The 13,510-nt window shown below is 36.4% G+C and overlaps 1 long non-coding RNA gene across 11 annotated transcripts in view; it reads right to left on the bottom strand.

The window, feature by feature from the left end:
• Positions 1 to 12,743, bottom strand: part of LOC134761271 (uncharacterized) — a 50,828-nt gene extending 38,085 nt beyond the window's left edge. For 9 of the 11 annotated variants that reach the window (XR_010139680.1, XR_010139677.1, XR_010139679.1 and 6 more), the window contains exon 1: positions 12,586 to 12,731. This is a non-coding gene — a long non-coding RNA (uncharacterized LOC134761271). Of the gene's footprint in view, positions 1 to 12,585 lie in introns of all 11 variants that reach the window. The other 2 variants (XR_010139681.1, XR_010139682.1) reach the window with 2 other exon arrangements.
• Between the last annotated feature and the right edge of the window lie 767 nt (positions 12,744 to 13,510).

Below are 13,510 nucleotides of genomic sequence, written 5' to 3'. Positions count from 1 at the left end.
TATTACTCTATCATTCTCAGCACATGGCTTTATCATTCGCATCTAAATACAAGATAGCTACCCCATTTACCATCATTAAATCTACACCCAACTCCTTGTTTCAAAGTGAAAGAAGAAAATGAGGGTGCTCCCAGTTTCGTTAAAGTTAAAAAATAAAAGTATGCATAGCTTTCTTTAATATTGCATTGGCAAACATGTGGTCACATAGCCTCAAATATCTCTAAGTATGCCACAAAATAATTGTCTTTAGCAAAGCAGCCCAGTGTCCAGCCAAAACTCAAGAGGTTCTAAATCTCAAAGGGAAAAATGGTGTTGGAAGATAACTAACTGTATCTGTTAATGTATTGTACTAAGAAAAAAAATGCTCATTTTATATTGCATCATTATAGTGTTCTGATTAGTATGGTATTAAATCCATAGTCTCAGGAACTAATGATATAAATCATGATGTTAAATATATTAATAGTTATTTTTTAGGGATGCCAAGATAATTGTTTAGAGCTTTGGGGTTTTCAGAGCACTTTTCCATGTTTATCTCATGTATTCTTTCGTTACTACAAAATCTGGATGATCTTTGCTCAAGGTTTAGCGTGTTCTGGGAACAGTTCAAGGTCGTCCAGATATAGAAGTAAGCAAAAGATACAATAATTATGTCACTATAAACATAAAAACAGCTACATAAGATATTTTCAGTTGTAGTTATTTATATCGATAAAAATAAACATATGAGAGTGTCTGGGGTCACTTTATCTAAGATACTCAGGTAAAGCCTCTCTGATTCAAGCCGAACACAGAAACATAAAATTATTTTCACGTTGTTCAGATATGACACAGGATTAGTTAGGGGAAAATTACCAGGAAGAGAGATAGTAGAATGCATGCAGTTAACTGATGGGTCATTACTCCATAAATATTCATAGATATGCATCTTGGGCACATTTCCAGCAGAAATGGCTTTTCCTAAAATGGCAGGCTAGACAAAGGGAAGAGGATGCCTCATAAGAATGCACATGGATGCACTCTACTGCCACACTGCAATAAATATTTACAGGTTATCTTAATAGGGTTTAAGGATTACCTAGCTTCCCTAGGATAGCCATATATACAGACCCAGAGAGAACAATATGGAACATGCATACCAAGGGCTAAGAACTAACTGCACTCCAAGAACCCTGGGAACATGTTGTATACCAAGAATGCTGACCTCGTGCAAAGGCCTTTTACCACCAACAGCTGACTCCATCCAATTGATGAGTTCTGATTAACTACCCATAGGAAAAATGAAACAAAACTCCAGGGACTAGTTTTGCCTACCACCTCTGTAGAGATTGCATTAAATCTGCTATTTCAGTGATGAGTTGTAGCCATATGTAAGTCTCCAGGGAAAAATACTCTTAGGGAAAACCAGTATTTGGCAATTCCAAAAGCAGATTTTGGAACTGATCTTCCTAATAAGGACACTTGTTAGGGCTGTGAATACCATTACACAAATTAAAGAAAAACAAAATCCAACTTCAGTTTAAGTAAAACCTTGCCCCATAATTTGTTTCAATCAGTAATAGTGAGCATTTCTTTAATTATAATTCAGGAAAAATAAGGTTCTAGGAATGTATTATTTACTATTAAATACTACTAAGTTAGACTGAAATAATTATCATGATATAGTTATTAACATCCCTATCTACAGAGAAAGACAGAGAAGTTTGGTATAATGATTTCACTAATTGTGAAGGGTTAAACTACTACTTGGAAACACTGTATCTGGTTCTAAATCCCTACACACCACTTATTTCCAGGAAGGAATAGAAGGGAATATGCTGGCTTTGTATTTCTTGGCACCATTCTCCAATATATTTTGTATTTGAAAGACGATTTGGCATGTCTCTATATAAAAATAATCCCAGGATGAATACATTTAACACAGTTTTCTAATAAATTACTTTTCAGCTTCTGCAACCATAACATACTAGCAACTTAATTCGTAAACTTTCAAGATACAGTGACTTTGTCCATAAAACTCATTTATGCGTTAATACAATATCCTCAGCAAGTTATGAACCTCAATAAAAGTGAGAGACTAAAGAATAATTAAAATAGTTTTTGTTTGTAAGGTGAGGTCTTTCACAGTAGAAATTATAAAATATACAATCTCAGCAAAAATATTTATTTATTGCCTTTTGTATGTTGTTATTAATTTGTATTATTTGTATCTGCTAGCTTAGAAAATGACCTATTCTGTCTGTGCACAGATCTTTCTTTCTTCTTATGATTTCACTACTTATTTCAAATACAGGGGGACATGTGAAGATTTGTTACACTGGAATATAGCATTATGCTGAGGTATGGAGTCTACAAAATCCCATGATCCAGGTAGTAATCACAGTACCCAATAGGTAGTTTGTCTTTTTTTTTTTTTTCCTTTTTCTGGAGAACGGGGTCTCGCTATATTGCCCAGGCAGGTCTCGAACTCCTGAGATCAAGCTATCCTCCCGCCTCTTGCCTCCCTGAGAGCTGGGATTACAGGCGTGAGCCACTGCGCCTGGTCAGCAATAGGTGGTTTTTTAACCCATTCACCCTCCACTCTTTATTATTCCAAGTGTCTGTTGTTCCCATATTTATGTCCATGTGTGATCAATGTTTAGCTGCCACTTCTAAATAAGGACATGTGGCATTTAAATTTCTGCTTCTGTATTAATTTGTTTAAGATTATGGCCTCCAGCTCCATCCATGTTGCTGCAAAGGACATGATTTCATTCTTTTTATGGCTGTGTAGTACTCTATGATGTATATATGCTACATTTTCTTTATCCAGTCTGCCACTGATGATCACCTGGGTTGATTCCATGTCTCTGTTATTGCGAATGGCACAACAATTAACACACAAGTGCATATGTCTTTTTGATGGAATAACTTACTTTTTTGAAGGGGGTATTTACCCAATAAGAGATCTGTTGAGTAGAATAGTAGCTCTGTTTTAATTTCTTTGAGAAATCTCCAGACTGCTTTCCACAGTTGCTAGACTAATTTACATTCCCACTAACAGCGTATGAGCATTCCCTTTTCTCTGCAGCCTTGCCAGCAACTGATGTTTTTTGACTTCTTAATAATAGCCATTCTGACATGTGACATAGTGTCTTATTGTGGTTTTAATTTGCATTTCTCTGATGATTAGTGACACTGAGCATTTTTTCATGTTTTTTGGTCACTTGCATGTCTTCTTTTGAGAAGTGTCTATTCATATCCTTTGCCTATTTTTAATAGGGTTATTTGTTTTTTGCTTAATTTGTTGCCTTTGTCAGATGCATAATTTGTGAATATCTTCTTCTATTCTGTAGGTCATCTGTTGCTCTGTTAATAGTTTTTTTGGTTTTTGTTGTTTTTTGTTTTCCTTTTCCCTGAGCAGAAGCTCTGTAGTTTAATTAGGTCCTATTTGTCTATTTTTATTTTTATTGAAATTGCTTTTGGAGACTTAGCCAAAAATTATTTGCCATGACTGATGTTGAGAAGAATATTTCTTGGATTGTGTTCTAGGATTTTTACAGTCTGATGACTTATATTTAAATCTTTGATCCATTTTGAGTTAATTTTTGTACATGGTAAAAATCAGGGGTCCAACTTCAATCTTCTGCATATGGTTAACCAATTATCCCATCACAATTTATCAAATAGAGAATCCATTCCCCATTTCTTGTTTTTATCAGCCTTGTCAAAGATCAGATAGCTGTACATGTGCAGCTTTGTTTCTGGGTTCTCCATTTTGTTCTATTTGTCTATGTGTCTGTTTTGGAACCAGTCCCAAGGTGTTTTGCTTACTGTGGCTTTATTCCTGGGATATGAAGCAAAAAATGTAATTTACCACATAAACAGAATGAAAAGTGAAAGCCATATGATCATCTCAATAGATGCAGTAAAAGCTTTCAGTAAAATCCAACATCTTCATAAAATCCTCTCAACAGATTAGGCATCAAAAAATACCTCAAATAATAAAGCCATCTATGTCAAACCCACAGCCAATATCATACTGAATGGGCAAAAGCTAGAAACCATTTCCCTTAATAACTGGAAAGAGACAAGGATACTCACTCTTACCACTCCTATTCAACATAGCACTAGAAAACCTAGCAAAAACAGACAAAAGAAAGAAATAAAAGGTATCCAAATAAGAAAATAAGTAAAACTATATCTGTTCACTGACAGTAAGACCCTATATCTAGAATATCTTAATCTTGCAAAAGGCTCCTAAAACTGATAAACTAGTTTAGTAAAATTTTAGGATACAAAATCAATGTACAAAAATCAGCAGCATTTTATACACTCAACAAGATCCAGGCTGAGAGTAAAATCAAGAACACATTCCACTTACAATAGCCACAAAGAAAATCAAATATCTATGAATACAGCTAATGAAGGAGGTGAACAGTCTCTACAAGGAGAACTGCAAAACACTGCTGAAGGAAATCAAAGATGACACAAATAAATGGAAAAATATTTTATGCTCATGGATTGGAAGAATCAATATCATAAAAATGGCCATAGTGCTCGACGTAATTTACAGATTCAATGCTATTTCTATCAAACTACCAACATCATTCCTCACAGAATTAGAAGCACTATTCTGAAATTCATATAAAATGAAAAGAGAGCCCAAATAGCTAAGACTAAGCAAAAAGAACAAAACAGAAGGCATCACATTACCCAACTTCAAACTACACTAAGCAAAGTTTGATTGAAAAAATATTTTAACTATTATCTTTCTTAAAATTTTAAACTTACTTTATCTCTCTTTAATGCAGTATTTTTCTTCAATTTTCCTCATATTTTCTGTCTTTCTAAAAGTTGTGATAAAATGTTCCACATATCATAATGAATCCCTGTTATTTGGTGGCTGTTGAGTTTTCTGGATTTTTGGAAATCAAGTATCATTACCTTAGACAAAGCAACATTATTTCATCAATATAAATATATGATCCTCAGTGCCTGAAATAAGAATCCCTGTGGGAGGGAGGGGCCAAGATGGTCAAATAGAAACAGCTCCAGTCTGCAGCTCCCAACGCAGAAGATGGGTGATTTCTGCATTTCCAACTGAGATTTCCAGTTCATCTCACTGGAACTGGTTAGTCAGTGGGTGCAACCCAAGGAGATTGAGCAGAAGCAGGGTGGAGTGTTGCTACACCCAGGAAGTGCAAGAAGCCAGGGGACCTCCTTCCTCCACCCAAGGGAAGCCATGAGAGACTGTGCTACCAAGCCAGGGTACTATACTTTTCCCACGGCTTTCGCAATCCACAGATCAGGAGATTCCCTTGTGAGCCTACACCACCAGGGTCCTGGGTTTCAAGCAAAAAACTGGGCAGCTGTTTAGGCAGGCACCAAGCTAACTGAAGGAGTTTTTTTCATATCCCAGTGGTGTCTGAAACACCAGTAAGACAGAACCATTCACTCCCCTGGAAACAGGGCTGAAACTAGGGAACCAAGTGGTCTCACTCAGTGGGTTTCCCTCCCATGGAGCCCAGCAAGCTGAAAACCACTGGCTTGAAATTCTCACTGCCAGCACAGCAGTCTCCAGACTGGGATGATAGGGCTCCGTGGGGGAGGGGCATCCAGCATTACTGAGGTTGTAGTAAGCAGTTTTCCCCTGACAGTGCTAAGGAGACTGAGAGATATGGAATAGGTGGAATTCACCACAGCAGAGCAAAGCACCTGTGGCCAGACTGCTTCTCTAAATTCCTCCTCACTGGGCATGGCATCTCTGAAGGAAATGCAGCAGCCCCAGTCAGGGGCTCACAGATAAAACCCTCATCTTCCTGGGACAGAGCACTTTGGGGAAGGGGCAGCTGTGGGCCAAGCTTCAGCAGACTTAATTTTTCCTGAATGTCAGCTCTGAAGAGGGCAGCTGATCCTGACAAGAGGGATCCTCCAAGTACAGCACACCAGCTCTGCTAAGGTACAGACAGCCTCCTCAAGTGCTTCCCTGACCCCCGTGTCTCCTGACTGAGAGAGATTTCCCAACAGGGGTCAACAGACACCTCAAACAGGAGAGCTCTGGCTGGCATCAGTCCAGTGCCCCTCTGGGATGAAGCTTCCAGAGGAAGGAACAGGCAGTAATCTTTGCTGTTCTGCAGCCTCCGCTGGTGATATCCAGGAAAACAGGGTCTGGAGTGGACCTCTACTTGCAGCAGACCTGCAGAAGAGGGGCTTGACTTTTAGAAGAAAAAATAACAAACAGAAAGCAACAACAACATCAACAAAAAAGACCCCACACAAAAACCCCATCCAAAGGTCATCAGCCTCAAAGATCAAAGGTAGATAAATCCACTAAGATAAAAAGAAAAAACAGTGCAAAAATGCTGAAAATTCAAAAAACCTGAAGCCTCTTCTCCTCCAAATCATTTCAACTCCTCTCCAGCCAGGGCACAAAACTGAATGGAGAATGAGATTGATGAATTGACAGAAGTAGGCTTCAGAAGGTGGGAAATGACAAACTCCTCTGAGCTAAAGGAGCATGTTTTAACCCAATGCAAGGGAGCTAAAAACCTTGATAAAATGTTACAGAAATTGCTAACTAGAATAACCAGTTTGCTGAAAAACAAAGCATGATAACTTCGTGAAGCATACACAAGTATCAGGAGCTGAATCAAGCAAGTGGAAGAAAGGATATCAGAGTTTGAAGATCACACTTGCTTAAATAAGGCATGAGACAAGATTAGAGATAAAAGAATGAAAAGGATTGAACAAAGCCTCCAAGAAGTATGGGACTATGTGAAAAGACCATACCTACAATTGATTGGTGTACCTGAAAGTGACGAGGAGAATGGAACCAAGTTGGAAAACACACTTCAGGATATTATCAGGAGAACTTCCCTAACCTAGCAAGACAGGCCAACATTCAATTCAGGAAATACAGAGAATACCAAAAAGATGCTCCTCGAGAAGATCAACCCCAAGACACATAATCATCAGATTATCCAAGGTTGAAATGAAGGAAAAAATGTTAAAGGCAGCCAGAGAGAAAAGTCAGGTCACTTAAAAGCGAAGCCCATCAGACTAACAGTGGATCTATCTGCAGAAATGCTACAAACTGGAAGAGAGTGAGGCCAATATTCAGCATTCTTAAATAAAATAATTTTCAACCCAGAATTTCATGTGCAGCCAAACTAAACTTCATAAGCAAAGGAGAAATAAATTTTTTTTACAGACAAGCAACTGCTGAGGGATCTTGTCACCATCAGGGCAGCCTTACAAGAGCTCCTGAAGGAGGCACTAATTATGGAAAGAAAAAACTGGTACCAGCAACTGCAAAAACACACCAAAATATAAAGATCAATGACACTATGAAGAAACTTCATCAACTAATGTGCAAAATAATCAGCTAGCATCATGATGACAGAATCAAATTCACACATAACAATGTTAAACTCAAAGTAAATGGGCTAAATACCCCAATTAAAAAATACAGACTGGTAATTGGATAAAGAGCCAAGAACAAATGGTGTGCTGTATTGAAGAGACCTATCTCACTTGCAAGGACACACATAGGCTCAAAATAAAGGAATGGAGGAATATTTACCAAGAAAATAGAAAGAAAATAAAAGCAGGGGTTGCAATCCTAGTCTCTGATAAAACAGACTTTAAACCAACATAGATCAAAACAGACAAGGAAGGCATAGTGGTGCACACCTGTAATCTCAGCTACTCAGGAGGCTGAGGCAGAACCCAGATTCATAAAACAAATTCTCAGAGACCTACAAAGAGACATAGACTCCCATAAAATAATAGTGGGAGACTTTAAAACCCCTGTCAGTATTAGACAAGTCAACAAGACAGAAAATTAAGGATATTCAGGACTTGAACTCACCTCTGGATCAAGTGGACCTAACAGACATCTGCAGAACTCTACATCCCAAATTAAGTCTTCTCAGTGCCACATGGCACTTATTCTAAAATCAACCACATAATTGGAAGTAAAACACTCCTCAGCAAATGCAAAAAAAATAAAATGGAAATCATAACAAATAGTCTCTCAGACCACAGTGCAATCAAATTAGAATGCAGGATTAAGAAATTCACTCAGAACTGCACAAACACATGGAAATTGAACAACCTGCTCCTGAAAGACTACTGGGTAAATAACAAAAATTAAGGCAGAGATAACGAAGTTCTTTGAAACCAATGAGAACAAAGAGACAATGTATCAGAATCTCTGGGACACAGCTTAACTAGTGTAAGAGGGAAATTTATAGCACTAAATGCCCACATCAGAAAGTGGGAAAGATCTGAAATTGACACCCTAACATCACAATTAAAAGAACTAGAGAAGCAAGAGCAAACAAATTCAAAAGCTAGCAGAAGACAAGAAATAACTAAGATCAGAGAAGAACTGAGGGAGATAGACACATGAAAAACCCTTCAAAAAAGCAATGAATCCAAGAGCTGTTTTTTTGAAAAAATTAACAAAATAGATATATTGTTAGCTAGAAAAATAAAGAAGAAAAGAGAGAAGAATCAAATAGACACAATAAAAAAGAGAATATCAGCACTGTTCCCACAGAAATACAAACTACCATTAGACTTTACTATAAACACCTCTACACAAATAAACTAGAAAATCTAGAAGAAAGGAAAAATTCCTGGACACAGACACCTTCCCAAGACTAAACCATGAAGAAGTTGAATTCCTGAATACACCAATAAGACGTTCTGAAATTGAGGCAGTAATAGCCTACCAACAAAAAGAAGTGCAGGATCAGATAGATTCATAGCCGAATTCTACCAGAGGTACAAAGAGGATCTGGTACCATTCCTTCTGAAACTATACCAAACAATAAAAAAAGAGAGGTTCCTCCCAAACTCATTTTTTGGGCTCAGCATCATCCTGATTCCAAAACCTGGCAGAGACACAACCAAAAAGATAATTTCAGGCCAATATCCCTGTTGAACATCTATGTAAACATCCTCAATAAAATATTGGCAAATTGAATCCAGCAGCACATCAAAAAGCTTATCCACCATGATCAAGTCAACTTCATCCCTGGAATGCAAGTCTGGTTCAACATACACAAATCAATAAACATAATCCATCACATAAACAGAACCAATGACAAAAACCACATGATTATCTCAATAGATGCAGAAAAGACCTTTGATAAAATTCCACATCCCTTCACGTTAAAAACTCTCAATAAATTAGGTATTGATCGAACATATCTCAAAATAATAAGAGCTATTTATGACAAACCCATAGCCAATATCATATGGAATGGGCAAAAGCTGGAAGCATTCCCTTTGAAAACTGGCACAAGACAAGGATGTCCTCTCTCACCACTCTTATTCAACATAGTATTGCAAATTCTGGCCAGGGCAATCAAGCAAAAGAAAGAAACAAAGCGTATTCAAATAGGAAGAGAGGATGTCAAATTGTCTCTGTTTGCAGATGACATGTTTATATATTCAGAAAATCCTGTGGTCTCAGCCCAAAAACTCCTTAAGCTGATAAGCAACTTCAGCAAAATCTCAGGATACAAAATCAATGTGCAAAAATCACAAGCATTCCTATACACCAACAAAACACAAGCAGAGAGCCAAATCATGAGTGAACTTTCATTTGCAATTGCTACAAAGACAATAAAATACCTAGGAATACAGCTAACAAGGGATGTGAAGGGTCTCTTCAAGGAGAACTACAAACCACTGCTCAAGGAAATAAGGACACAAATAAATGGAAAAAAAATTCCATGCTAATGGATAGAAAGAATCAGTATCATGAAAATGGCCCTACTACCCAAAGTAACTTATAGATTCAATGCTATTCCCATCAAGCTACCATTGACTTTCTTTGCAGAATTAGAAAAAAAAAAAAAAAAAAACTACTTTAAATTTTTGCCAGGCTCAGTGGCTCACACCTGTAATCCCAGCACTTTGGGAGGCCAAAGCAGGTGGATCACCTAAGGTCAAGAGTTCGAGACCAGCCTGACTAACATGGTTTAGACCAGCCTGACTAAAAATAAATTAAAAAAAATAGCCAGGCATGGTGGAGCACACCTGTAATCCCAGCTACTCAGGAGGCTGAGGCAGTAGAATCGCTTGAACCTGGGAGGTGGAGGTTACAGTGAGCTGAGATCATGCCACTGCACTCCAGCCTGGCGACAGAGTAAGACTCCATCTCAAGAAAAAAAAAATTATATGAAGCCAAAAAATATCCCATATAGGCAAGAAAATCCCAAACAAAAAGAACAAAGCTGGAAGCATCACACTGACTGACTTCAAAATATACTACAAGGCTATGGTAACTAAAACAGCGTGGTACTCGTACCACAACAGATATATAGACCAATGGAACAGAACAGAGACATTAGAAATAATACCACACATCTACAACCATCTGATCTTCGACAAACCTGACAAAAAAAAAGCAATAGGGAAAGGATTTGCTATCTACTAAATGCTTCTGGGAAAACTAGTTAGCCATATGCAGAAAACAGAAACTGGAACCCTTCCTTACACCTTATACAGAAATTAACTCAAGATGGATTAGAGACTTAAATGTAAAACTCAAAACCATAAAAACCCTAGAAGAAAACCTAGGCAATATCATTCAGGAGATAGGCATGGGAAAAGACTTCATGACTAAAACACCAAAAGCAATTGCAACAAAAGCCAAAATTGACAAATGGAATCTCATTAAACTAAAGAGCTTCCACACAGCAAAAAAAAAAAAAAAAAAAAAAAAACTATCATTAGACTTAACAGGCAACCTACAGAATGGGAGAAAATTTTTGCAGTCTACCCATCTGACAAAGATCTGATATCCAGAATCTACAAGGAACTTAAACAAATTTACAAGACAAAAACAACCCCATCAAAAAGTGGGCAAAGGATATGAACAGACACTTCTCAAAAGAGGATATTTATGTGGCCAACAAACATGTGAAAAAAAGCTCATGATCTCATGTCAGTTAGAATGGTGATTATTATGAAGTTAGGAAACACATGGTGGCAAGGCTGTGGAGAAATAGAAACATTTTTACATTGTTGGTAGGAAGGTAAATTAGTTCAACCATTGTGGAAGACAGTGTAGTGATTCCTCAAGGATTTAGAACCAGAAATACCATTTGATCCAGCAATCCTATTACTGGATATATACCCAAAAGTTTATAAATCATTTTACTATAAAGATATATGCACACATATGTTTACTGCAGCACTATTTACAATAGCAAATACTTGGAACCAACCCAAATGTCCATCAATGATAGACTGGATAAAGAAAATGTGGCACATACACACCATGGAATACTATGCAGCCATAAAAAATAATGAGTTTGTGTCCTTTGCAGGGACATAGTGAAGTTGTAAACCACCATTCTTAGCAAACTGACACAGGAACAGAAAAGCAAATATCACATATTCTCACTAATAAGTGGGAGTTGACAATGAGAACACATGGACACATGGAGGGAAACATCACACACATGGCCTGTCGGGGGGTGGAGGCCAAAGGCGGAGAGCATTAGGACAAATACCTAATTCATGAGAGGCTTATGGGTTGACAGTTGCAGCAAACAACCATGGCACATGTGTATCAGTGTAACAAACCTGCACATTCTGCACATGTATCCCAGAACTTAAAGTAAAACCAAAAAGAAAAAAAAGCACTCGCTATGGTTATGTACAATTATTCATAATATTTTTCAATTTTCAATTTCCTGAGTTACTTTATGTATCTATTCCTTATAATTTATTGATAGATTTACTTACCAAAAATTTATCATGTTAAGTTTCCAAAACAAATGGTAAATATTATGTATGATATTTCTTCATGTATTTTATACCTAATCTTGGAAGCACAGAGGAAAGGGCATGGTTTTGAATTCAAGATGTCTTGAATTTGCATCATGGCGCATCCAATTATTCTGTAAACTTGATCAAGACACTTAACCTCTCTGAGATTCAGTATACTAATATATAAAAAGGAATACTGATAATTCTGTCAAAATCATTGAAATATTAAAAATAATATATTTTGGTTTTCACATCCCATATATAGCGTGTGATAGGTATTATCTACTTTAAAACACACAGATTCAAATTTACATACTTTAATCAGTGCTAACTTTGTAGTCAGCATTTATGTAAATAATTTTCTGAAAAACAATATTTATATTATTAAATTATGTCTTACATATTGATTATAGCTGTTTTCTCTACATCCTAGGCTTCAGTTAATAAATGTGAGTAACGTAAAATTGGTTTTAATAGATTCTAGACTTTTAAGATTCTCACCCAGTTTCATTTTAAATATATATAACATTAATATATTTTTGGATTTTTATATATTAAAATGGCCAAAATAATTTATACCTCAGCATGTCTGCCATGCAGCACAATGTGTATGTATATCTAGTCAAATAAATATTTAATTACTTTCTTTTTCTTTTTATATACTTAGCTAAAATGAAAGTACATGTCCATGTAGCTACAAATATTATGATTTACTATCAGAGAAATTTTCATTATCTTTGAAAGGGGAAGTTGAGCCCTAGTCCTAAGCTCTGAAGATTGATGTGGATGGAGCACCAGAATCTGACTTACTTTGTTGGCATAAGGCAGAAGCTGAGTCTGAACTTCTCTAGGTACCTTTTGATGTCTCCATTCTTCTCTGACTTTTGAACCATTTATATGTACAACTTCATGACAAAGGGCAAAAGGCTGTGATGTAAGTTGGTTGTCTTGCTACAATTAGAGTTCATGAGAATCATAATTGAGTTCTACTCTGACCTCATTAGTTCTAGTTTTCTTTGTTGGATCTAATTGGTTCATACACTCTCTTACTTTCTGTATAGTTTCTCTCTGTAATTACTGCTACTCTTGGCCTTCAGTGACTTCAGGCTCACTATAATAAAAAGATAAAAGAGCTTTCTATAGATATCATCACTGGATCTCATAAATCCATAAGATCTAATTTCTATAATAAATACTTTATTTCATATCACTCCTAGTGGTTTTACTTTCTTAACTGAACTCTGATATACAAATTCTAGATATGTCCTGTAGATAGAAAAATCTATAAAGCAAAGTGATAAATAAAATTAAATAAGCAATGATAATAGAAAATGATAAAGGTTTATTATACAAGTCCAAACAATAAAAAAACGGAGACTGCCACCTTGACATAAAGCAAAGGATACTCAAGCCCCAAAACCCTAACTTCCTGAGAATATAGAATATGCTTTCATCTGAAGTGCACATAGCTCTTCCAGAAATTTTGATACTATTATATTTAGACAATAAAAAGTTTAACAAACTTTATAAAATAAAACCAGTAAAAATAAAACAGACCACAAATGAAAAAAATATATATATTTTTTTAAATAAAGAAGAGATTCTTAGACTTGTGGCTTTATCCTATTACACTACAGTGCTCATGCTAATAAGGAAATTTTTTTAAAGTGAAAGTTTATAAAAAGTAATGGTAGTCATTAGGGTTTCTGGCTCTGCATGTAAGGAGCGTCCAAGT

This window comes from Pongo abelii, chromosome 3, assembly GCF_028885655.2.
Source record: "Pongo abelii isolate AG06213 chromosome 3, NHGRI_mPonAbe1-v2.0_pri, whole genome shotgun sequence".
NCBI lineage: Eukaryota > Metazoa > Chordata > Mammalia > Primates > Hominidae > Pongo > Pongo abelii.
The sequence above is the reverse complement of the archived record's forward strand: the minus strand, read 5'-3'. Positions and strand labels throughout refer to the sequence as shown.